Genomic DNA, 26,734 nt, shown 5'->3' on the forward strand with positions numbered 1-26,734 from the left:
ACGCGATGTACATACCCAGATACGTGTTTCCATGTGAATTACACTGACTTCATTTTTATGGATCATTATAGATCAGAGAGACCAGGGGTGTCAAACATAAGGCCCAGGGACCGGATGCGGCCCGAGGAAGCTTTTTATCTGGCTCTCAGGCTCTCAGCTGCTGAGCAGTGCTAAGCAGTTACTGCTGAAGGGGCAGCCCACATGAAAATTGGGCTCTCCCATATCTTGAAATATGATCAAGATCTGTGTATTTTCGCTTCTGTCATTTGCAGCTAATGAGTTCCTAAGTGAGAAAAAGTGCTTATTTCTGGTTAAGACCTGTTTAATGACATCACTTCCTGCCTTAATGACTTCACTTCTGGCCCTTAGCAGGCATCATGAATGCTATTCGGCCCTCTGTATGAAACGAGTTTGACAGCCCTGAGATAGACCATGCATTTTTACAGATCAATCAGCAATTTTCAAGCTTTTTCATCTCAAAGCACACTGACAAAGCACTACAATTTTCAAGGCACGTCATCAGGTTTCTGACCATTCACAAGGCGCACCGTGCTGCCAGTGGGGGGACTCACATCCCCTGGTTGTAAAGAGAGCATCGTAAGCAGATGGGGCAGTTGTGGTGCTTTTCTACGGACAACCTCACTTGCCGCCCCACACCTCCCTAACTGAGGGAGGTGGAAAGTGAGTTCAGCTATCACTTTCAGAAAGGCCCCTTCAGAAATATTCTTTAGTTGAACATGCTGAGCTGCATTTGGCCAGGAAGTAGGCTTTCTTTTCATGGTTGGCTTTTGAGTGAATTGTTCTAATCTCCCTTCTTCCAGTGACTGAGCTGCTTTGAAGCAGAAGGGCAGACCCAGGATCAATCAAACTTGATTGTAGTCAATGATGTACAAATACATTTCCCTCTAGTACAATATAATTTATCGAGGTAAATTATATCACTGTATTAATTTGAATTTTCATTCACTCTGCTCTTTTGGTCTATAATGCAGCGTGGGATCTGATTAATAACAATAGAAAAATTATTTCCCCTGGGGTTGGCAGGTTTGCCACGCTTCTTGTATGCACAAACCATAGCGTTTATTGTATCTGAGATTGTGTGTGTGTGTGTGTTTTTTTAAAAGCACAGCGGCAACCTCAAACACGCAATTATTGGGTGAATTATTTATGCCATTTCAAAAAACTACTCAATGGAACAATACTGGAGAAAAGAATAGGAGAAGGAATGTTGGTCTGACACAGTGATTTGGATGCTAATAACCCAAGTGCTTCCAGCAGCCTCTGCTTGCACAGCTGTCTTGTACAGGATTGGAACTTTGGGACCTTCCCAAATGGCTGGGGAGAGGGAAAGACATTAAACTTCTGTAACTTGTAATTGTTAGCCAAGTGGTATTTGTAGCAACTGTTACCCTGCAGATGCCTCATCTTGGACGCTAAGCAGAGTCAGGCCTGGTTAGTACTTAGATGGGAGGCTGCCTGGGAATACTGGGTGCTGTAGGCTTATACCATAGTTTTTCGAGACTGAAGGTTGCCAACCAACCAAAAATCAATTATTTGCAGAAGGGACTCGCTTAGCCATTAGGAAGGCATTTCTCAGGCCCAGCCCTACTGTCAGGTCGAATAAGGCGGAGGAGTTTTATTAAGGTAAGCTAAAAAGGTCAGTTATTTCATTTGGATTTATATTGAAGTTTTCATTTATTTTAATGTTTATTGCAGGGAGGAAGGAAGGCGGATGTTCGGCCTTAGGTTGTAACTGGTCTCTGACCAGGTCTTGTGTATCTTCTTTGACTTCTTCAGTTTCTCACATTTAGGCAGAAACAGAGAAGCTTATTGCCTGTCTTTGAGATGCAGAAACCCTCTCTAGGGACCAATATGCCTGGAGTCAATGTTATTGCTGCGCTGATCCCTTTGTACTTCCTTGTGGAGGTGCAAGCGCCATGATTTGATGTGATGTAAGATCACATCACTGGCTTCCTTAATCTGGAAGAGACAATGTGCCCAAACTGAACATACTCTCATGCTGTCTCTAATATTTCCGAGTGGGCCAGTGGGAGAGAGCAGGTGAACACATGAAAGGAATAGGTGGCTGCTCCAGGCACAAACCGCCTGCTTACATTTCTGTACTCTCCCTCTGGGTACTGTGGTGGAAGAGATTGATCCCAGTGGGCTCCATTCTGCCTCCTGTGCAGCCCAGTAGGATAAAGGATGAATGAGTGGCAGGTGGAAGCTGTAGCTATTTCTCTTGGCAGCACCACAGATCCAAATCATACTGCTCAGAGAGAGAGAGAGAGAGAGAGAGAGAGAGCATTTGATCTGACACCTCTATCCATTTGTTCACCTTCTATCTCCTGGCAGCATAGTGGGGAGGATTAAGCTGACTAGTGGAGTCAGGAGGAGAACGGGGATCATGAAAGGTGTGTTATCAAGGGCCCTCCGTAATCTGGAATTAGTCCTGGTCCAATCTTTGATAGTCTATCTCAGCCAATTTCAACCACTGTGCCATGGCACATTGGTGTGCTGCGAGTGGTTCACAGGTGTGCCACAGGAATTTGGGGGAAGTTCATTTATTATAGGGCCAATGGGTTGCTTTCTTGCGTGTAAAGAGAGCCTCCTTGGGTGTAAGCAGGTGGGGCAGCTGCAGTGCTTTTCCATGGACTACGATGAGGCAGTTCTGCCTCACCTGCCGCCCCTACACCACACATCCCGGACATGCAAGCACCTCTTTCTAACACTCTGCTGATCTTCAAGTGACTGGAGTGGGGCCAGAGGGTGGCTACGTGATAGACAGAGGTGGGGTTTGGATTATAATGAAATAAAAACACATTACACTGCTTTCTGCACTTCTTATTTTTGTTTAAAAAAAAAAATCTGGGTTCATGGCACACTGACAAGGCACTAAAATTGTCAAGGCACAACATTGGTATTTTTGACAAGTGACATAACACATTATGCTACTGGTTGGAAGCTCATATCCCCCAGTGGGCCTACTGATAAATGACCCTTCCCCCAAACTCCTGCAGCACACGTGCGACCATTCGCAGCACACCATGGCACACTGGTTGAAAATTGCTCCTCTAACTCCTACTTATTCTCCAACACCTCTACATGCATGTGGCTGCATCTGCTGACATGATACCACCTCTATGACTTACCTAGTACACTTCCAGAGTGCTTATAATTTATACTTACAATGTATAAAAAGGCGCCCTTGGAATAAAAACGTACAGCGCCGCTTTCTGCACTTCTAACTTTCAAAAACATCAAAATCCACAAAAAAATAAAATCGTTTTCACCCACCTCTAGTGACGGATGATAAAAATTGTCACTGCTTTCCTTTTTGGAAGTGGCAGCATTACAGGAAATGTCAGAGCTCTGTGTAGATGTGCATGTCAGTTTTTTCAGATTCAGGAGTCTCTTTTCATAGAATCATCAAGTTGGAAGGGGCCTACTAGGTCATCTAGTCCAACCCCTGCCTGTAGGAGGATATACTCCCAGAGCATCTCCAACAGTTGCTTGTCGAACCTCTGCTTGAAGATCTCCAGTGAGGGAGAGTCTACCACCTCCCTCCACAATCTGTTCCACTGTTGAACTGCCCAGACCGGCAGGAAGTTTTTCAGGAATTTTTTTCCTGATATCCAGCTGGAATATCTTCTCTTGTAGTTTGTGCCAGTTGGATCTAGTTCAACTTTCAGAGTCAGTTGAGAACAAATTTGTCCCTTCTTCCATATGACAGCCCTTTAGGCATTTGAAGAGCTCTATCATATCCCCTCTCAGCCTTCTTTTCTCTAGGCTGAACATTACAAGTTCCCTCAACCTTTCCTCATAGGACTTGTTCTCCAGCACTCCAATCATCCTCATTGCTCTCCTCTGAGCTGGCTCCAATTTGGCTGCATCTTTCTTACAGTGAGGTGCCCAGAATTGGACACAGAACTCCAGGTGAGGTATAACCAGTGCAGCACAACCACAGCTTCTTGCGACTTCTCTTTTCTACATGGCCATGGGTATAGGTGATCCCTGGATGCTGAGAATTTGGCAGTCCTGCTGCATATTTGAAGTGGGTTTGCAATAAGAGGGCTTGCAGCAAAATCCTCACCCTCATGATTTACCACAGTCCAATTGATCTCAGGTCAATAGGTCTTCCAGTCGGTAGGTTCAGGACAGCAGCCTTATGACCCAGTCCTATGCAAGTTTACTCAGAAGTCAGCACCACTGAATTCAATGAAACTTGACAGGGCTGATGCCCAGTTATTGAGAGCCTTGAGGCAAAGTCCTGCATTGGGACTTCCAAAGCAGTGGTGGGCAATGGGTGGTAGCAGCAAGCAAAAGCTCCTCCGACCCATCATAAGAGCCAGGATGGTGTAGTCCAGTGGTTCAGGAATTATACTCAGACCTGGAAGATCCAGGTTCAAATCCCCACTCAGCCATGTAGCTTCCTAGGTGACCTTGGGCCAGTCACTATCTCTCAGCCTCACCTACTTCACAGGATTGCTGTGAGGACAAAAGGAGGGGACAAACCATGTACACCTTCCTAAGTTCCTTGGAGGCAGGATGGAATAAAAATGTGAAAAATAAAGGAAAAGGAGGGAAATATTTGAAAACAGCACCTTCCCTCCCCTTTGACCAATGACCGCATTCCTTAGAAGCCTTGCAGTGTTGTGTGGGACCTTGGGGGGAAGCTAGCAGCTGAGTCAGTCTCTCTGTCACCTGGCACTGCTGCCCCCATTACCGTCAGTACTGAAAGAGTTCAGGGATTGGCCTGGATGTGATGGCCCCCTGATAGATCTGGGCCCTTGATGCTTCCTTGGAACACAGTCCCAAGTCAGTGCGCATAGAGCAACTGTCCTAAATGTGTCCCATTAATTCCAATGGGAAATAAAGGCATGCACTTTTCTCTAGATTGCACCATCCCTGTTTAAGAAACAATCTATTCTTCCTGGGGAGGGGAACAAGCAATGACTGAAAGCTTTCCATCACCTGCCCGAGAGGCTAATGTTTGTTGAATGATTGGATCCTTGAATTCATGGAAATCTATTCTCCTGATTAGTAACACCCTCAGAAAGCCATCTTTCGGGCCCATTTCATATACAAGGCATCTCCCAGTCCTCCAGGCACTGCTGCTACCTGCTGTGGCACCTCTCACACAATTATGATTACAATGGAAGGCTGAGTGAACTCTTCGAAAGCATTCACAGATCTGAACGTTTCTAATTAATAGCGCCACTTTGTTCGCACCGAGTTCTTAAAAGAAGGTGACGAAAAACGGAGCAGAATCAAAAATGATTCCTGCCCCCCATGCGCTCAGTATTCACTTGGCACAGTAGTTATTTTGGCTTAATTATCCATTAGGCTCCTTTAATTTGATTCTGCCAGGGTGCTGCTGTGGCTTTTCATGGTTGGTGCTTTTGGAGACTGCATAGCGTACAGTTTTCAGCAAGCAATGTTTCCCCACAGAACGAGGAATTTTAATTTACTAACAGTAATAGCAACCAGCTGTCACACTCTGTGTGTGTGTGTGTGTGTGTGTGTTTTAAAGAGCCACTCACTTGTGCATTCAGAGGGGCATAAACCAGTGGTAGACCTGGTAGAGTGCAGGGGGGCAAAAGCCCTGGGCGCCATGCCCAGCACCCCCTGCAGCTGCTACCTCCGCCCACCCCACCACCCCGCCTGCCCATCGGAGTCATTCCACAGGCAGGTGAAGCCCCGCGTGGCACTACAAAGCATGTGAAAAACCTTCAGAGGCTTCTAGCATGTTCTTAAAGAGTACTTCCAGGAAACTTCCAGTACTTTCATCAGGAAACCAGAAAGATCCTTTGCGAGTGCGCCAGAAGCCTCAGATAGCTTTCTGAGCACTGCAGAGCATCACACAAGACTCTGTTTTGCTTGGGTTAGTATCTCCTTGGGGGGGCGTGCTGTAGGGGGGGTGCAGCATGTTGTGCATCTGCGCCCCAGGATACCATGGGCATAAACATATGGAATTCAGCTCCCAGGAAAGCTGCCCTTGCAATTGGGAACCATACAGGCACATAAAGGCTTGAAGAAAGCAGATTGTCCCATTACAAGCCATCAAGTCCATCAGCAACACAAGCCTGAAAACATACAGAGATCCCCGAAGGACTGGTGGAAAGCTCCTTTTAGGGTGGAGCTCATCACTATGTGGGAAGTAGCTGTGCAGCCCTCTGCACATTGACTCAGCAGCAAATCCTACTTCAGTGGGACTTACTCTCTAAAACAGGGGTGTCAAACTCGTTTCATACCAAGGGCCGAACAGCTTTCATGCTGCCTGCTGAGGGCCGGAAGTGATGTCATTAGGCAGGAAGTGATGTCATTAAACAGGTCATAACCAAAAATAAGCACTTTTTCTCACTTAGGAACTCATTAGCTGCAAATGACAGAAGAGAAAATACTCAGATCTTGATCATATTTCAAGATATGGGAGAGCCTAATTTTCGTGTGGGCTGCCCTTATAGCAGTAACACCTCAGCACTGCTCAGCAGCTGAGAGCCTGAGGGCCGGATGAAAAGCTTCCATGGGCTGCATCCGGCCCCCGGGCCTTATGTTTGACGCCCCTGCTCTAAAACATGCACAGCCCTATGCGTGTTTACATAGAAGTCAGTCCCACCGAATGCTCGGATGCTTCCTTCTAACTAAATAACCCACGGGCTTCAGGGTCTGAGTTACTCTCAAGCTACTCTCATGTGAGGGAGGGATGAGATAAAGACACTCCCACCTACACAATGGTGGCAGAGGGTATCAGAAGCTTGGAGGGATTACTTGGCCCCTCCCAGTCACCCTGTGGCAAATAGTGACAAGTATGCTTTTACAGTAAGTCTCATTGAACTTAGTGGGGATTATTCCTATGTAAAATTACTCAGGCTGCAATGCTATATGCATGCTTAACTGAGAGTAAATCCCATTGAAATAATGGGGCTTGTGCTGTCAGCATCATAAAGCTGCCCCTTTCTGCATATTTATCTTAAGTTCCACTTCCTTAAGCGGGACTTGTTTCTGAGTCAAAATGCACAGTGCATTTTATCTCTGGCATTCTCTGGAGGATTGCCAACTTGTTTGACCAGCTTCTGTCTAGGTTTGTGCCAAAATCCCCTGCAAAATGCATCTGATTTGTCTTCTATAAACCCGATTGGCTTTCCTTGGAAAATGCTCCGGTAAAATTCATTTGAAATGTCACTCTTCTGAAATTCCAGTGCCAACTGTACTTCTGTGTCTTTAGCACCAGTTGGGTGTAGACATTACAAGGCAATAATCCTACTCTTTCCCTTGAGATGCCTCATACTGAGGAACTATTAAAAGAACAGGATTAATCAGAACCTTTTAATTCTTATTTATTTTTATTCTGGTTGGTTGGATTTCCTTCATCATTTTAGGATTACTTTGTTATGAATGACTTCAGGCTACCACAGAGATGTTTGTCTGTTTATTGTGATGGTTCCTGTTTTGGAATATCATCTTTAGAGCATTTTTGAGAAGGTTCTATTATGAGATTTTTCTGCATTGAAGGCTTAATTGGAACAAAGTGTGGTAGATGAGGGTGGTGGACACCGACCAGTTTTAGGTTTCCATTTATTGTCACTGGATATTCACTTGGCAGACATGGCAACCTGCTAGAAACTAAATTGACAACAGCCTCAGGCTTCCACAAAAATATTAGACTCTTCAAACCTAGCTGATCTTTATAGCTTTCTTTATTATCTAATAAGAAACAGACACTTGGACTATTTAAAGATTCTCTGAAACACACAGTGGTGTACACCTATCCAGGCCAAGAGGCTTTGCGTGAAGCATCATACCTTCAGGTGTTTCCCTTATTACTTCTTTAAGAAATGAGTGGAGGGTGCCATCTGGTGGAGACGTTCAGGCTTTTTGAAGCAAAACTTAGCTGAAGTATCCTTGAGCAAAGGGTGGCTAGAATATGAGAAGTGCAGTGCAGAAAGCACTTAGAATGAATGGGATTGATGAGAGAGCGGGAAAGAGGAATGTTTTACCTATAAAGCTAGAACTCAGCAGCAGATTCAGGGCAACATGCACACACAAACTGAATGCAATAAGTTCTGTGCACATGATCACGTGATCTCTGTGCACCTAATCTACACCTCTTTGGTAGGGTCCACAATCACAGCTAAGAGCTGATCTGCGAATAAGTGGCTTATACATATGCAGGTTTTTTTTTCAGAAATTCTGGTTACTGCTTACGAAGAGGACATAGTTCTGTGGATACAAGCGGGATTCTGATCTCGCTCAGGCATGTCAACACTGAACATAACATCTGCACAGACCCAAGATGTGGTGATGGTCATTGACAAATACCTTTCAAATGGGAATAGATTCAAAGAGGATATGTCTAGCCATGGCTAGTGATAGTTGGAGCCTCTCTGTTCCGAAGGAATATCCCTCTGGTTAGCAGATGCTAGAGATGAAGAACAGGAGAAGACTGTTGTTGCCATGCTTGTTTGTGAGTTGACCGTGGTTGGAAACAGAATGTTGGACTAGATGGACTCTCATGCAGGAGGGACTTTGCATTTTAACCTTGGGTGCAGACTGATCTTCTGCTTTTATTTGTTTGTATAGCATTAATTAGACTCTATTACCATTGGGTTTCAGATTTACATGCTCATTTTAAGCATACATCCTTGAAAGAAAGTTCAGTTGATTTCTGTAGACCGTACTTAGAAGTAAAAATGTTGGAATTGTGGTATAAAGCTCCTCACCTAATCATGCGTTCTCCACCCTTACTCCAAGCTGAAAATAGCATCTGACCACGCTGGTTGTTAGACCTAACTGACATCCAGCATTTTGTAAAGTTCATCATTATTGTTCCACAGAGGATCTAAACCAAGGATGTCAAACTCATTTCAAACAGAGGGGTGAAGTTATCATTCATGGTGCCTACTGAGGACCAGAAGCGACATCATTAAGCAGATGATGTCCAGAAATAAGCACTTGGTTCACACACAGAACCTAATTAGTTGCAAATGACAAAAGAGAAAATGTGCAAATCTTGTTCATGTTTTCAAGATATGAGAGAGCCTAATTATCATGCTGGAAGAGGTCAATTATAACAGGGGCCAGATATATTTTTTCTAGGGACCACATTCAGCCTTTGGGCCTTATATTTGATGCCCCTAATCTACACTGTCCTAAGAGTTCATCTGATGTAATATTCTCTTGCAAAGTTTATCTTTGCCTTAATTGCCAATATCAGTATTCAGGAAATCTAAAATATGATGTAAACAGTGAGGCATACTTAATGAGAGTGAATAAGAATAAAGAGGAAGTGAGAATTATAGATAGCTCCAAGCCCAGTAGGAAGGTGGAACAGGGCGACTACCCATAGCATATAATCCAAAGTGGTTGTTGGCAGGTTGGCTGCCAAGATGTCAGTAACAGTTTTATCTTGTATCAGACTAACAGGGGTCTAGGGGAAGCCTAACTCATTCTTACAGTCAATTCTCCACCGGAGGGATTGAACAGAGCAGATCTTCCAGGCCAATTCCTAAGCTCTGCACTCAGTTCCCACCAACCAGCAGTCAGCGAGAGCAATTTCAGGGGAAGAATTGGTTTGGCAGCACAGCAACCATACAGCAGGAGTGAAGAATCAAAAAGCAATCAAATAAGGGGGAACGGTTTCTAAGAAGTGAAAGATTTGGTTGAACTATCTAGAATTACACTATCTAGAACAGTGATGGCAAACCTTTTGGGCTCGGTGTGTCAAAAATTCAGAAAATGCCTAACTTGGCTCTGCTGGCGTGCTCCCTTCCCCCCCCAAAAAAAAACAAAAAAAAAACAAAAGAGAAACCATTCTTTTCATATTCATTTATTTAAACAAAAATACATGTGTGCTGCTATGTATTATATAAAGAAATATCAAATAATTGGTTGGCAACCTTCAGTCTCAAAAGACTATGGTATAAGCCTACAGCACCCGGTATTCCCAGGCGGTCTCCCATCCAAGTACTAACCAGGCCTGACCCTGCTTAGTTTCCGAGATCAGACAAGATCGGGCATGTGCAGGTAACAGCTATTACAAAAAAGGAAAATCAAGTAAACAACTCAGTTGTTGTTGGCAATGCTGACGTGTCACGCAAAATGTTGTGACATGTCACATGCATGTCATAAGTTCACCATCACTGATCTAGAAGGTCATCCAGATGGCTGAGACCACTGATAGTAATGGAATCATTTGTCTGTTCTTTTTGTCATATGGTGAGATGCAACATGAGAGTGAACATCTGTAAGCCTAGAAATTGGATAGGAGAACATAGAAGCTCAGTGAGTGCTTTAATCCATGTATCTTTAATCTGTCACTGTTTCAGAGATGAGGAGCCATGTCTTTCCCCTCATTTGTCCTCTGCTCTCATCAACCTCTCCCTGCTTGCTCTGTGGGGGATAATGGTGAACAAGGAAAAATGGACAAGGAAGGCCTCTGCTTTCCAGATTCATCAGCAACCCTTTGCAGTGGTCATAGGAAAAAGATAGGAAGTGCCTCCTACCCAATTAATCATTGGCTTATTTAGGGCAGTATTATCTGCTCTGACAGCAGCTTCCTAAACGTTCAGGCAAGAATCTTTCCCAGAGCAAGCAGGGAGAGGTGAAGGATTGAACCGGGGACCTTCTGCATATGTTCCACCCCTGAGCTACCACTCTATGGATAGATTAGGTATCTACATGGAACGGCATTTGCTTCCAAAGGTAGGGCCTGCCGCATGGGCACACTGGGGGATGGAGCAATAAATGAAGGAAGCTAGAATGGGTCACAATACCATCACAACTGGTGGCCTCCTTTGTTCAGCTCTCCCCCACACAAGGCAAGACAAAACAGACTGACTCCTGATTGGCTTGCTGGTGGTTGGGGAACCTTCCTTGGTGTTTTCTGTCCATATATCTTTGAGCTCTCCATTTGGAGCTCAGGTGACACTGCATCTATCTCACACACCCTAGGGACAGTCAGAAATTAGCTGGTCCCCTATAGAGGCCAGGCAGGAACATTTTGCCATTCATTTGATTCGCACTTGGGGGAGGGTTTCTCACCTAAGACTGTTTCCTGAGGTGTGGAGTTAGCTTAGTCAGTTTGGTCATCTCTGGCAAGTATAGTGTAGGACTCAGAGTAGGAGTAGGGACCCAGTGTGCATCTTAAGATATGCAAAGGACAGAGGGGGAACCAGTAATGTTCTTAAAAGGCTATCTGGCTTGGGGATGCTGGTTGGCAACTGCTGGGGCCTGAAATGCAGAGTCCATTGCTAAAGGCTTTCAGGCTTGGGATCTGCTGGGCACTTTGGCTGCTCTTTGTAGGGTCAGTGGTTGGCATGAGCCAATCTCTGGTTGGAGCCAGAGTGCTAACCCCCAATGGTGGAAGTGAAAAATGGCATCTGTCTCCCTCGGGGTCCAGACCTGCAGCAGGATTTGCGTTCAATCAATTATGTAATCGATAAAGTGGTCCAATTTCTTGTCTCATGCATGATTTGTTGTAGGTGCTTGCCTGACATGCTGCTGGCCTCATTTCCACCATCCACCTTCTCCTGCAGCTTCTTCTGTGCTGAGAACTGTGACAGTGAGTACTTACACCTCACTGAAGCATTGTTCAACAGCCACAGGCCACAGGTACCTAGCTAGTGGCCCTCATTAGATGGCAGTGCTAGTCACATGACAGTGGTTTTATAGCTGCAATCACTCACTCTGAAGGCAACTCATTCATAGTGTTGATTGCCTGGCAGTAAATGGTACCCCAGATAGTTCTTGCAGAAACCATTTTCTATTCTCCCAGGTCTGACCACATACCTATTCTATGATATTTTTCATAGGAGTTGCTTAGTTCACTGCATATTAATATCAAGAACCAAGATACCAAATTACACTGTGCAACAATAGTGAAATAAAGTGAAGGTGTAATACTGTCTAAGAGAGCCATTTTGGAGTGGAACAATAGTCTAGAATGACATTAAACTTCCCTCTAATATCAGATTGGCTCTTCACATGATGTACACTCTCGGCTTGTTAAATATGAATAGAATAGAGCCTGAAAAAGGTAGATGTCATGAATTGGTAATACCTGCTTTTGTTCACTTGCCAGAGAGATTCTATTTGCAAAAATGTCTTTTTTAGTGTGCTGGGGAAGGCCTGGGGAATATTCACGCTATGAGCTTGCACAGATTTAATAAGAATAACATTTCCATGTATTTCTTATACATTCAAAACAACAGTAGTCAATTCTGCCCTACTTAATATGTATTCATTTTCATATGCTAACATCAATCTTTGCAGGAAGGTGTGAAGATGAAAGAAGGGAAATTAGCCAGCCTGCATCTCACCGTTGAACCAACTGGAAGAATAAAATGCAGATGCCTCCACTTTTCAACCCATAATAGTACATCTTTGACAGATTATAACAGAAATGTCAGATGCTGATAGGTAAGAGGGATTATCAGCAGATGAAGCTGGTAAAAGATTACCAATCACCCCCCACCCACCCACCCCCCATTAAGATTTTCTGTTTTAATAAAATTATGGAACAACGAGCCATTCGGTGTTCAGCAAAACAAATAAGAGGGGGAGGAGATGCGTAATGAATACAGATAATATAGTATAAAATATTAAAACCCATGATGATATGAATGATGTCACAGTAGAGGAAAAAAAAAAACTAGCCTCTCCAAGGGATGAAGATTGGTGATTTGGGGGCAAAAGGAATATTGATTTATTTTATTTATTTAGATGTGTATACCACCTTTCCCCATGGATACTGAGGATCCTCTCTCTCTCTCTCTCTCTCTCTCTCTCTGTGTGTGTGTGTGTCTGTGTCTGTGTCTGTGTCTGTGTCTGTGCATGCTCCCTGCCCACTCCCAACATTCCTCCTAGCAGCCCCGATGCCCACCCCAATTGTTCCCCCTACCCCAATTATAATATAGTATACATAATATAAATTTAATATAATTAAATATATTATTTAATAATATAAAACAATTGCAATTCGGATGGGGATCAGAGGAGAAATGTCGCAGGTGGGCAGGGAAGTTATCAGCAGCAAAAGCACCGCCAATATTTATGAATCCCCATCCAGCCTTGCCCCCCCCCCTTGGGTCCACTTAGGCATAGTAGACCTATAAGGCAACAGACAGTTTACCTGGAGGGAACAAAAGTTCCCTTACTTCGAGGAGCCCTCCTGATCACCCCCCCATCCCGTATCATAGGATGCAATGCATAACTCCATGGCATGGCTGCTTCAGTGCAAGTGGCAGGGTATAGGATTGGAGTTTTAGCCAGAGAAGCCACTAGCCCATCCTGCTCAGTGTGGCAAATTGCTAACCTCAGTCATAACCCACAATCTGAGAATAATGCTGATTTTCTTTACAGGGTTGTTAAGTGAATACAGTGAATGTCCAAGAGGGAGAGTAGGGCATGCCCCAAGCGCTATGCTCTTTCCTGAAATTGTATGCATACAGGCTCTATATGGTCAGAGATGCACCTATGGTCCGAATGCCTGTTTGTGATTTTGAGATTGTGAAACCTTTAGATTCAGGAACCCATCTTCTCATTCTTGGTAAATGTCACACACATGGATGGCATTATATCAATCGACAATGATAATGACAACACAGGAACTGAGCAGTCGAGTGTGTGCTGGAGGGCAGGGCTTGCTGCCGCAATTCCACTCCCCCACAGGGGCATCATATGCACTTTGATCATCTGAAAAATGCTAGAACTGCAGTGCTCAATGTGACACGCAGCATCTCTGAGCAGGTGGCCCACTGAGCAACCCTAGCACGCCCAGGAAATCAAAAGCAGCGTTTCAATTCAAGGTAGATGGCAAGGCTGGTACACAAGCCAGCACAGCTCAGTTAGGCTCTTCTCCAAACGGAAAGTAAGCATCACCTCCACCCAGCAGACAGCCCTGAAATTGGGTGCATAGGTGACTCTTAAAGCATATGGCAGTCCATCCCATTAACAAAAAGATTGGGTTCACATTACAATATTTTCAGAATATAAGGATGTCTCCAGAATCGGTTTAAAACCTAGATCATGGGCCCACTGAATTGTAATTCATACTCATTTTTGAGTTAATGTATGCATTTATTCTGTGGTCACTCACCACATTGTCTCCAAAGTACAAGAAATCCCTGGAATGAGACAGGCAGCCCAGTCATTCATAAATCCCCATGTGGCATTGCAGCAGCACTAGTGCTGGCTACGCTGCATCCCACAGGGGATTTTCGGCAGCTGGAGGTCTCCTCAGGGTAAGGGGACATTTGTACCCTTGCCCCAGGGTAAGACACAGGGTAAGATTATGTCTCTGGACTTTCAGAAGGCGTTTGACATGGTTCCTCACCAAAGACTGCTGAGAAAACTCCACAGTCAGGGAATTAGAGGACAGGTCCTCTCCTGGATCAGGAGCTGGTTGCAGTCCAGGAAGCAGAGAGTGGGTGTCAATGGGCCATTTTCACAATGGAGAGAGGTGGAAAGTGGAGTGCCCCAAGGATCTGTCCTGGGATCTGTACTTTTCAACTTCGTCATAAACGACCTGGAGGCAGGGCTAAGCAGCAAGGTGTCCAAGTTTGCAGATGACACCAAACTTTTCCGAATGGTGAAGACCATAAGAGATTGTGAAGAGCTCCAGAAGGATCTCTCCAAACTGGGAGACTGGGCAGCAAAATGGCAGATGCGTTTCAATGTAAGTAAGTGTAAAGTCATGCACATTGGGGCAAAGAAAACTTCACATATAGGCTGATGGGTTCTGAGCTGTCTGTGACAGATCAGGAGAGAGATCTTGGGGTCCTTGTGGACAGCTCGATGAAAGTGTTGACCCAATGTGCAGCGGAAGTGAAGAGGGCTAATTCCATGCTTGGGATCATCAGAAAAGGCATTGAGAATAAGATAGCTAATATTGTAATGCCGTTGTACAAATCGATGGTAAGACCACACCTGCAGTATTGTGTCCAGTTCTAGTCGCTGCATCTCAAAAGGATATAGTGGAGATGGAAAAGGTGCAAAAGAGAGCAAGCAAAATGATTACTGGGCTGGAGCACCTTCCCTATGAGGAAAGGCTACAGCGTTTGGGCCTTGTCAGTCTATAAAAGAGGCACCTGAGGGGGGGCATGATTGAGACATACAAAATCATGCAGGGGATGGACAGTGGATAGAGAGACGCTCGTTTCCCTCTCACATAACACCAGAACCAGGGGACATCCACAAAAGTTGAGTGTTGGGAGAGTTAGGACAGACAGAAGAAAATATTTCTTTTGCCAGTGTGTAATTACTTTGTGGAACTCTTTGCCACAGGAAGTAGTGATGGCATCTTGCCTGGATGCCTTTAAGAGGGGATTGGACAAATTTCTGGAGGAAAAGTTCATTACGGGTTACAAGTCATAGTGGGTATGTGCCAGCTCTTGGTTTTAGAGGCAGACTGCTTCTGATTGCCAGATGCAGGGGAGGGCACCAGGCCGCAGGTTGTGTCTGTTGTCTTGTATGTTCCCCGGGGCATTTGGTGGGCCACTGTGAGATACAGTAAGCTGGACTAGATGGGCCTTTGGACTAGATGAGCCAGCTGGGCTCTTCTTATGTTCTTACCCAGAAACTGCTATGGGGCGACTCAGACCTGTGCTAGGGATATTGCTGGCACAAGTCTGAGTTGCTCAATACACGTGGATCATGCCTGGGAAGGGGGTTTGGATTCGGCATGTGCTACTGCTGCCAAACCCATCCCCTCCCAGGCCTAATTGTCTCATTCCCCACCCCATTTCCTCCCTGTTCCACCCACCCCTGCCCTGTTCCACCCCCTACACTAGCCTAATCTGCTGCAGCAGGACTCCCGACATCTGCCAGCATGCACAGGAAGGCTGTAGCCTTCCCTCTGGTGCACCAGGTGATAGTTCTGCTGCAAAGTGCTTTGTGGCAGCCTTCTCTGGGAGACTGTGTGTTCCGCCAGTGCTAGCACTAGATAATATTGGGCTGTGAGTTTCTTGTTGCTACTTCCCTCCTATGCTTCTCTGCCCACACTTGACCCGGGCAAGGCTTTGCACAGTGTGGTTGCACCACCTTAAATTGCTGGTGGAATAACATGGATGGTTTGGTGCACTTGTGCAACACTATCATTTGTGACATTGCATTGGTGCAAAAATGCTCATTTGCAACTTTTCCGTTGCCCAACAAATCAGAGTTCTGTACCTTCTGTTTGGTTTTTGTGTACAAGATAAATTTTGCACAGGTTTAAAAAAAATTCTAAGTGGTGCTGCTAAGTGTTTTCAGTCATGGAAATTGTACAGAGGCTAATCACCTGAAATTCTAAATGTCATATTTATTTGCATAACACTAGCCTGGTTTTCAAATTCTCTCATGGAATCTTTTAAAAATCAGATGTGTTGATGAGCACTTGAACATTTCTTCCCTTGGAAGAATTTAAATGTGTGCTTATTATGAATAATCACACACACCCCAACTTTTGAGGGGCAGGGAACATGGATTGAACAAAAAGGGGGATCAGGCCTAAAGCTAACTTACAGGGGAAAAAATGCTTCTTCCAGGCTTATGGCAAGCCTGTCCCCAAGTCACAGGCATTCAGATGCGCTCTTCAAACTGTGTTGTCTTCTTAGCCTCAGGGCTGGAGAAGTCCTTGCTACTGACATTTTTTTTTTTTTTTTGCTGTTCCTCTTTGGTTCTTTGAATATGTATATTAATTATGTTGATATGTTTTGATTGTTTTATTTTTGATAGTTAATTTTTTTTTATATTATGCTGCATGCTGCTTTGGTGACAAAGCTGCTTCTCAGTATCAATGTAACACAAGAGGGATTCTTTTTACAAAATAATCACACGAGCATTTCCCCCCCCCCCCATGGAAGCTGCTGTCAAATATTGAGTTAACATTAAGAACATAAGAACATAAGAACATAAGAACAGCCCCACTGGATCAGGCCATAGGCCCATCTAGTCCTGCTTCCTGTATCTCACAGCGGCCCACCAAATGCCCCAGGGAGCACACCAGATAACAAGAGACCTCATCCTGGTGCCCTCCCTTGCATTGGCATTCTGACATAGCCCATTTCTAAAGTCAGGAGGTTGCGCATACACATCATGGCTTGTACCCCGTAATGGATTTTTTCCTCCAGAAACTTGTCCAATCCCCTTTTAAAGGCGTCCAGGCCAGATGCCGTCACCACATCCTGTGGCAAGGAGTTCCACAGTCCAACCACACGCTGAGTAAAGAAATATTTTCTCTTGTCTGTTCTAACTCTCCCAACACTCAATTTTAGTGGATGTCCCCTGGTTCTGGTGTTATGTGAGACATTGTATGGCTGGTGAACAATATTGTCAATAGTTGACTATAATGGGGGGGGGGGGGAATACACATTTGGATCAAGCAAAATGGGAAGGGCTCTCCCTGACATGCTAGGTTTTGGTGCACAGGGATTTTAATAAAAAGAATTGCCAAGAAAATGGAAAGGCATTCAAGCATATCATCCCTCTCCTGCAACCTGAAATGGTACAATCCAGCAAGACCTATAGAATACAATTCCTCTTGTCCTATTGTAGCTTGGCTCCAAACCCAGAACTTTTTATCCCAAGGCAACATACATTGGGTTACAAGATGATCCCCCATCCAGGCACCAAAGAAAGTCCAGGTCTTTGGTCATTCCAAAATGAGCATCGTGTACCCAGGTACAGGAGCAATGGGCTGGCTACCCACCCTCCCTAGAACAGCCCCACCACCACCACTGTTCCCAATTCCAAGTTTTCTGCTCAGTCAGGGAGAGATTCTCCCTGTGATTTTGAACACTGAGTGGCCAATTCTACAGATAACAGCTGAACACAAAGAGAGCAGGAGTATGATTCTAGATCAGGTTGGTGCTGGGAGGTGTGGTTGCCTGCTGTCATTTCTCAATACCTAGGTATACCGAGCCCACTTTTGGAATGACTGGAGTTTGTTTCAGCAAGTTTATGGGTATAGGACATACGCAGGGGCCGTGAAATGGATGTACATTCTACAGATGCCTAGATACTTATCTGATGCCTAGATACCAACAAGACACATTAGCATTGGTTTAAAGTTGTCTGGAACTAGACTCACTGCCACCAAAGACAGCGTGCCCAGAGCTGCCCTGCCCAGGCAAGGAGAAAGTGGAATCTGCTGAATGGATTGACGGTGCGAGGTCCCACAATGAGCTGCTGTGCTGCAGCTATGGAGGCAACAAAAGGAACGACCTCTCAACCTTTTCAGCAGCAGGCATCGATAGCACCTGGGCCTTGACAGTGGATGGATCAGCCCTGGTACACCTCCACAGCTGCACCAGTAGCCAGGGATGACAAGTGAAGAGATGGTGTTGAGTCCAGAAAGGGGTCGGTATTGGCAGCAGTAGCCCTGCCAATATCCAATCTGCCTTCCAGACCTCAATCTTCCTTCCTGGGTCTACTCGGACTTGCACCAGCAAGATCACAGAAGCAGATCCGAGTAGATCCATCACAGAAACAGTGGCTTATTCCCAGGCAAGGGAATAAAGTTCCCTTACCTGAAGGAGTTGTCCAGGACTGCCCCCTCCACAGGATGCAGTGTGTACTCTGGTGCCACAACTGCATCAATGGGGAGAGTTACAGCCCAATCCTATCCAACATTCCAGCACCAGTGCAGCCGCAATGCAGCCACAAGGTAAGGGAACAAACACTCCCTTATCTTAAAGAGGCCTCTGTGACTGCCTCCCCATCATAGGTTACAGCACACGCCCCATCAGCACAGCTATACCAGCACTGGAAAATTGGATAGGATTGGGCCCTTAGATACTTTAGGATTGGGCTGTGAATATCTGAGAGTATACATTAAAGCAGGGTGCTCAAACGCCAGCCCAGGGGCCATTCATAGCCCTCAGAGATTCCCAGTCAGGCCCGCGGGGAGCCCCCAGACTTCAATGAGCCTCTGGCCCTCTGGAGACCTACTGGAGCCCATGCTGGCCCAACGCAACTGCTCTCAGAGTGAGTGCAACTGTTTGACCTCTTGTGTGAACTGTGGGCCAAGTACTCCCTCCACTGCTTGCTGTTTCACGTAGGTGATGCAGTAGCGGCAGCAAAGGAAAGGCAACCCTTGCTTTGTGCAAAGCCCTTTATAGGACTTGAGCTATTTCAAGACCTCCATTCATTCATATAAGTTCTATCTCTGATATATTCATTTACGTAAATTTATGTAAATTTATTCAAATTTGAAATGTAAATTAATTCTGTTTTTTTTCCTGGCCCCTGCCACAGTGTCAGAGAGATGATGTGGCCTACCTGCCAAAAAATTTGGACACCTCTGCATTAAAGCATGGTATCAAAGTGGGCAGTATTTGAATTACATGGCAGACAAAGGAGATTGGTGCCTTAGGTTGTAATCTTATACACACATTCCTAGGAGTAAATCATATTGAACTCAACAGAGACTCACTTCAAAGTAGACATGCGTAGGATTGTGCTGTTAGCCACTGCTTTTAGGAGACCACTGGAAAAGCTACGTTGGGTCTGAAATTGAAGGGAATCAGAGGCAAGGGTTTGTAGATTCCGTTAAGAGCACACACCCCTCACTCTCCCCATAATTCAGGCACTGAAGTGAAATAAGAGTGATGATTTTGAAATATTGTTCCCTGCCAATGTCCTCCAGCCCCTCCGTTAGTGTCATGAAAGAAAAAGCAAAGAGAAAGTGAAGAACCCCATACCATCTGAGCGGCAACACTGAAAGTCTAGGCAAGAAACCAATTTCAACCAGTAAGAGACATACCTCAGTGTGGCAGAAAATTGTCATGCACAGGGACAGAGAAATCCCAGCCCAGTGTATAAACACCTCTTTTGTAACCAGGCGCATGGAGCATGATGTGCAAAGCGAGCCACAGAACAGCAAAAAAGGCATGTCCAGAAAGTGCCCCTGTTTCTTTAAGATGGCTGTGCTCCACCACCTATGAACTGAAACAGAAAAGGAGCTCATTCTGGAATGCTGCAAAACTGTTGAGGACTGCTTATCTGCTGCTCAGAGCAGATCCTATTATTTGATTAACAACCAGCCGGCCTCTTCGCTCACTCTTTTCCCTCCTCTGCCTGCCAGTATTATTCACAGCTTTTGCAGCAGTGTTTTCAGTTGACACAAGAAGCGTGGAAATGGAACAGCAGGGAAATGCAAAATAAGCAGGGATGATGCTCGTCTCCCCCTCTGTGGGGGATTCACCTCTTTTCTTGCATTATCAGGCATGCAGGATGGTATGATACAACATAGAACAGCATTGGGGACTTGGGGCAAAGCTTTACACTGGGTCTTCTATTGCACACACATCCCACTCAGTCCTTGGTGGTGCACTGGGTGCTATTGCTCCCACCTGTCCTAAATATTCAAGGGGTCAACCCAACCAGGTGGTCACTGTGATGCATGTGAGCTATTGGCCAGTGTCCTGCCTGCTTAACCTCTGAAGCCCCTCCCCCTGATGATGCATTCCAAGTCAGCAGTTTTATGTTGCGCATTGTTTGTTAGGCACATACAAGGGGGGGGGAAACACAGAGGTGTGGAAGGTCAGTTGAACTGGTAGATGAAAGGGCAGGGCTCCATGGGTATCTGTATTACTTATATGATTGCCTTTGAAACTAATATCTTGCCATAGTGTGACATTTCTGATCGATCCATTCCTTGATTCAGGTCAGTAAGAAAGCTGTCTGGTGTAAATTGATCCCAGATTGATCCCTGGACTGGAAGAGCAACGGAAGTTCAGGCGCAAGAAGCAGTAAAAGGAGCTGCTGCAAGAAGTGCAGCATCTCTTTGCTCCCCAAGAAGGCGAAGTGCAAAACAACGCTGGGCGTGCTATACCTCGGAACATTTCCCAAATTTTGCAGTTTGAGAATCAATTGTAGGATTTTCTTCCCCTCTCTTTTTTACTTTCAGACCCCTTGATACTGTCCTTCTTTTTCTCTGCCCAGCTTATAGGTGCTCCTGAAAGTGAATCATAAAAACATAAGAAGAGTCCTGCTGGTTCAGGTCAAAGGTCCATCTTGTCCAGCTTCCTGTATCTCATAGTGGCCCACCAGATGCCTCAGGGGGCACACAGGAAAAAGACAAGAAGATACCTGCATCCTGTTGCCACTCCCTTGCACCTGGCATTCTGAGGTAGCCTCTTTCTAAAATCAGAAGGTTGCACATACCCAACATGGTTTGTAAACTGTGATGGACTTTTCTTCTAGAAATCTGTTTAGTCCCCTTTTAAAGGCATCTAAGCTAAACGCCATCACCACATCCTGCGGCAAAAAGTCCACAGACAAATCACACGTTGAGTAAAGAAATATTTTCTTTTGTCTGTTCTAACTCTCCCAACACTCTGTTTCAGTGGATTTTGGTGTTTCACTTGGTTCTGGTGTTGTGCAAGAGGGTAAAGAACTTCCCTCTGTCCACTCTATCCATTCCCTGCATAATTTTGCTTGTCTCAGTCATGTGCCCCCTCAGGCACCTTTTATTCTAGGCTAAAGAGTCCAAATGCTGTAGATTTCCCTCGTAAGGGAGGTGCCCCAGCCCACCAGTCATTCTGGTAGCTCTTCTCGGCACCTTTTCTAGTTCCACCATGTCTTTTTCGAGATGTGGTGAATGAGATGTATGAATCATAGGTGGCATGAAACACAAAAGGGGAAGCACTGGTGTATTTCATATTTCACAGTTTTTATAACTGACATGCAATAGATTTTCTTAGAATTATGGAATCATAGATTTGGAAAGCTCCCACAAAGTTAACTAGTTCAACCCCAACTGTAGCAGGAAATTCTCCCTAGAGTATCTCCAGCAGGTGTCTGTCAAGCCTAGAAGATCTCTAGCAGGGGAGAATCTACCCAGTTGCGTGCCTGCCATAGGCTGACCTGTGGCAAATGCCCCGAACACCAGCCTCTAGGGCCCCGCAGAAGACTCTCTGAGGCTCCCGATGGGGGTGGAAACTGTGCTTCCGGTTTTCCAGAAGCACAGTTTATAGCGCCGGGGAACTTCACAGAGGTTTCCCCGGCGTGGAAGGAGGTTGCTTGAGGCTCTGTGAGCCTCTGGTAAATTGGGGGGCGAATTTCTGCCCGAGGGGGGCAGCGACAGCCCCAGCTTTGTCCCAGGCGCCAGACTGCGGAGGTCTGCGGCTGAATCTACCACATCCCCCAGTAATCTGTTCCACTGAAAATATTTTGTTTTATTGAAGTCCATAATAAAACAGCTTCTGACTTTTCATATTTGATAACTGTCAACTTCTAAATAATCAAGTCTAAATCATTGGAATGACAAACTTGATAGTATAGATGGCACATTCAAAATTTGACCAGTGAGACGGGCAGATTTCAAATCTTTGTGCACAGCTCTATAATTTGCTCAACAAAACCTGACATTAGAAAATCAGCCGCACAAGCCTGTGCATGCCTGCTCCGAAGTAAGCCCCACTGAATGTAATGGAGTTTACCCCCAGGTAAGTCTATATAGCAGTGGTTCCCAAACTGTGCAGTGCAATGTCCTGAGACATCCAAGGCACTTGTCAGGGTATTGCAGGATGCCTGCCACCTGGCAGAGAGACCACGCCAACTGCTCCCAATAGCTTTGGACGTGTAGCAGGAAGAGCTTCAGCATGTGAAAACCGCACATTGGGAAACGCCTTCCCACCCACTCTGGCTCCCTTACCTTCCTTTGTAGCAGCATTTTTGGCAGCTGAATCCAGAAGTAAAACTGGTGATGGCATCATCATCGCCAGTCACTTCTGAGAGTAGTGGGCAGGAGGTCTGGTCTAGAGGGTTGAGCCTCCATTTGCCTGAAGATAACATCCGAAGGTCGCCAGTTCGAAGCCACCGGCACCGTGCGACCTTGAAGCATCTGACAAGCTGAGCCAAGTTATTCCATCTGCTCTGAGCGTGGGAGGATGGAGGCCAGAATGTGCAGCCAGATCAAGAAAGAAACATCTGATTGTTGTGGTTTCTTGAAAGATAGAACCTTTCAAATTGTAAAAATCCCTACGGGGATTTAAATTGCCTGCCCATGTAAACCGCCTTGAATAAAGTCCGAGGAGAAATCTGAGGACACAGAAAGGCGGTATATAAATACCTGTATTGTATTGTATTGTATTGTATTGTATTGTATTGTATTGTGTTCACAGTACTGGGGGGGGCATTGTGGGTGCAGAGAGTTTGGGAATCACTGCTGTATAGGATTACAGCCTAATGCTACCAACCTTCGCACATCTTCTTGGGATTAAGCCCCATTGACGACAATGGGACTTTCTTCTGAATAGACATGCATAAGCTTGCATTGTAAAAGATGAGATACAACACTTTAAGATATAAATGCCCTTCTTTACTACCTCCTCTCTTTATATCCTTCTTCCATCATGAAAATGTGGCCATTAAAATCCCATCTCCGGGGAGGGGCCCCCCCTCCACCCGCCTCCTCTGCTTGAACAGCTCCAAGTCACTAAATCCCTGCCAAAAACGATGAAATCCAGAGTGAAGAGAATCCTCTTAATTGGATTGTTGATGTGAACTATTTAGAGGATGATAAATCATTGAGTGATTAGATGTGAAATTGTCATGGAAGTAATTGTTTAACAGCATGGGCCTGTCTGTGTTTTGATGTCGGGATAGTTTTTCCTTGATACTGCCAAATGCAAGGCTTGATATTGTTTTCTTTTGTGGCTGAAATCATTGCTTTTATCTTAGGATGTGACATATTTTGAGGTCATAAGAGGTTTGGTGAGAATTTGGCAGTAAAATTTTTTTTTTTAATGATCACTGCCTTTTCACATAATGCGCTGCCCCTCCCCAAATACCACCTTTCACTGTGAAAAATAACAAATGGATTTCAAGCGAGTCATAACACAAACTGCAGAGGGTCCTAACTACCTCAACTCTTCATCCTCCTTTAAGTGCAAGTCCCTCTCTTGAAGGAGATGGCTTAAATCTGCAACACATACTGCCCTACCCTTTTGGGTGACTCTGCTCTGGCTTCAAACTGCAAATTATCACTTGGTAACCCTAGTTTATGAACACCAAACCTATAAGAAAACAAGGAAGCTCAGAGCTGCAATGATCCCTTGGAGTCAACCAGGCTTTGGAGTTCACGTCACACCCACTGCTCAAGGGAGTTCCATTCAACATCCAGGCTGGCTCCAGGAATGGCAGAGCCCAATGTGGAGCATTCCCAAACCTCTCTCCCCACAGACCCCCCCCCCCACTCACCGTGCTGGTGGTGCCACATGTGAAGCACAGCACCCAGAAATAGTTGGCTTGGCGGTGATATGCTACATCACCACAGCTGCTTCTGGGAGGGCCATTTCAGTCCAAATGGACACAGGCAAGCAGGTGGGCCCCCAACACAGATGGTCCACTATCTGCACCAGCCTCCAAAACACCTAGATCCCGACTGCAGGCAGCGAGCGAACTGCTTGCTGCCCCAGCACGGAGCCCCCCCCCCCCCAAGCACAGGACCCAACTTCATCAAACTGGGTAAAAAGGCGTAAGACCAGCCCTGTCAACATTCCTGAATCCCCTGTAAAAATTGGGTTTGGGACCACTTTGACCAATCAACTTCCTGTTGCCTGCCACACCTCCTTGATGTGGCTATATAGCTCTTCAGGAAGAAGCTTTGACTTGTGATTCAGAAAGTACGAAGTCCCTTTTTACGATCCTCCTAGCCAGTCTTGTTCATACCAATGCATTCAGTGTATCTCAGTAAAAGCGTAGAGGAGGACGGAAGTGCTTATTCAGATTTCACAGGTTTAACAGGTGAGCAGTCACTTGTGTGAATTGCATCTTTATGTCTCATAGCTCTTTGCTTTAAGGGTCATAATATTTTACTAATAAAAGGCAGCCCATAACATTAAAAGTACATACAGTAACACCGACGATCGCAAGTTTTATTGGAACAGATGGTGCTTCAAATGAGCCAGGGAATAAGGAAAGGATTCATTGTTTTGATGCTGTTGAAAGGGCAGTAGCGGTGCCAGTTGTAATTACCATCTGTTGCCGTGCAAAAGCCACCCAAGTGGTTCTTGTTTAACCCCCCCCCCCATAAGCTAAATTTGCACTCTGGGATTTCTGATGGAAAGTCCATTTCCCCACCAGTTTCTTAGTGGCCAGAATCATTGGATCAATTGCTCTTTAGGTTTCCGAACAAAGTGACATGTTGGAAATGTAAGCTTCATATAGAGATTCCTACAGCCCTTTCTCAGATGTCCTGTTATAATGTTAATAACAGCATTTGTATACCTTGCTCACCCCTCCCCCACTTTACAATGGTAATCCATCCTAGAGACATGATTGTATTGTGACACTATTGTAATATGAACCCAATAGCACAGTGTTCCTTGGTCATTTGTTCCCAGACTCAGAAGTTTCTGTCACAGAACTAAGCCATTTCCCTCTCTAAAAGGGGATTGAATAGGGAGCCTACTGTGCTCTTTAGGGGCCATAATGGACACAGTGTTGTAATCATAAAGCATTGCAATACACACAGCCACAATGTTAAAAACTGCTACCAGCGGGGAGACTACCTAGTTTGTGTTTGCATCAGCATTCATTTTGACGATATCAGACATTCCCAAAGTCCCCCAGTTCATGACATCTTAGTACAGAGATTCTCAACTTCTCATGGCACACTGACCTCTGTGGTCTTCTTTATGGTCTTTGCCTCTTGTGATGTCACTTCTGGCTTCCTGGAGACTCTTCCAGGTTCTGCAGCTCTGTTTCTAGGTCACCTGGGGGTAGTAATGAATTGTTTGTCTCTCTTCCTCCAGATTGAAAAAAGATCCAATCAGGTTGATTGAAAAAGAAAAAAGAAAAAAGCCTCTCCATTAGAAGATGCACCTGGACAGTTCATTGAAAGAAAGGCATCAGCAACATCATGCAAACATGCAGCCAGGGCCTTCAGGAGGAATTTTATCAGAGGGTACACAGTTTCCTTTAGGCCCCTTCCCAAAGGGGGTTGGGGTGAAAAAGGGCAGGGGAAAGGGGGAAATGGGGGAGGGTGGGACAGGTGGGGAGGGGGCAACAGAGGGAAAAGCCTCCAGAGGCCAGGTCTGCCTGCCTTGTCGACCTGGCTTCCCAGTGAGCCTGGCCTCCATCTTGTGTTCTCCATGAAGACAGCTAAGATTCCAGGAAATTTCAGGCTATCAAAATTTACTTCTGCAGCAGCTGTAGTCCTGTAGCTGTGTCCCTAAACTCCAATGCACTCCTTTATAGTAAGCAGATCCACAAGCCAAAGAGCTACTGTTGCAGGTCAGTGTCCTCCCAGTTTTGACACTGTGTTAAGGAATGTCATGTATGCATTCTTCAGCCTGGCACATATGGCTTGTGACAGCAGCCACTGTTGCACGCCTATGTTAGCACCCCAGCATCCCGTTCAGGCAGCAAGTCTGCATGAGATAAAAAATGGTTGGCAACCTTCAGTCTCGAAAGACTATGGTATAAGCCTACAGCACCTGGTATTCCCAGGTGGTCTCCCATCCAAGTACTAACTAGGCCTGACCCTGCTTAGCTTCCAAGATCAGACAAGATCAGGCAGGTAATGAAAGATACCAGGAAATTTCTAGGCCCTTCCTTTGGCTCCTGGGTCCCCTCTTTGACCATGGGCCTAGGTTCAATTCACACCCTGTATCCCCCTCTCCTGGGCCCTTCTGTGCCAGGACCCCTCACCTAATTGAGCATCTGAACATCCATCACACATGTACGCAATGGTGCTGGTAATGCATGTGTGTCCCACAATGAGAACTTTCCATTAAGGGCTGCT

General features: G+C 45.4%; 1 pseudogene; it reads right to left on the reverse strand.

The window, feature by feature from the left end:
* Window positions 1-26,734, reverse strand: part of LOC136638566 (zinc finger protein 721-like) — a 1,054,179-nt pseudogene that overhangs the window by 947,128 nt on the left and 80,317 nt on the right.

This window comes from Tiliqua scincoides, chromosome 2, assembly GCF_035046505.1.
Source record: "Tiliqua scincoides isolate rTilSci1 chromosome 2, rTilSci1.hap2, whole genome shotgun sequence".
Lineage (NCBI taxonomy): Eukaryota > Metazoa > Chordata > Lepidosauria > Squamata > Scincidae > Tiliqua > Tiliqua scincoides.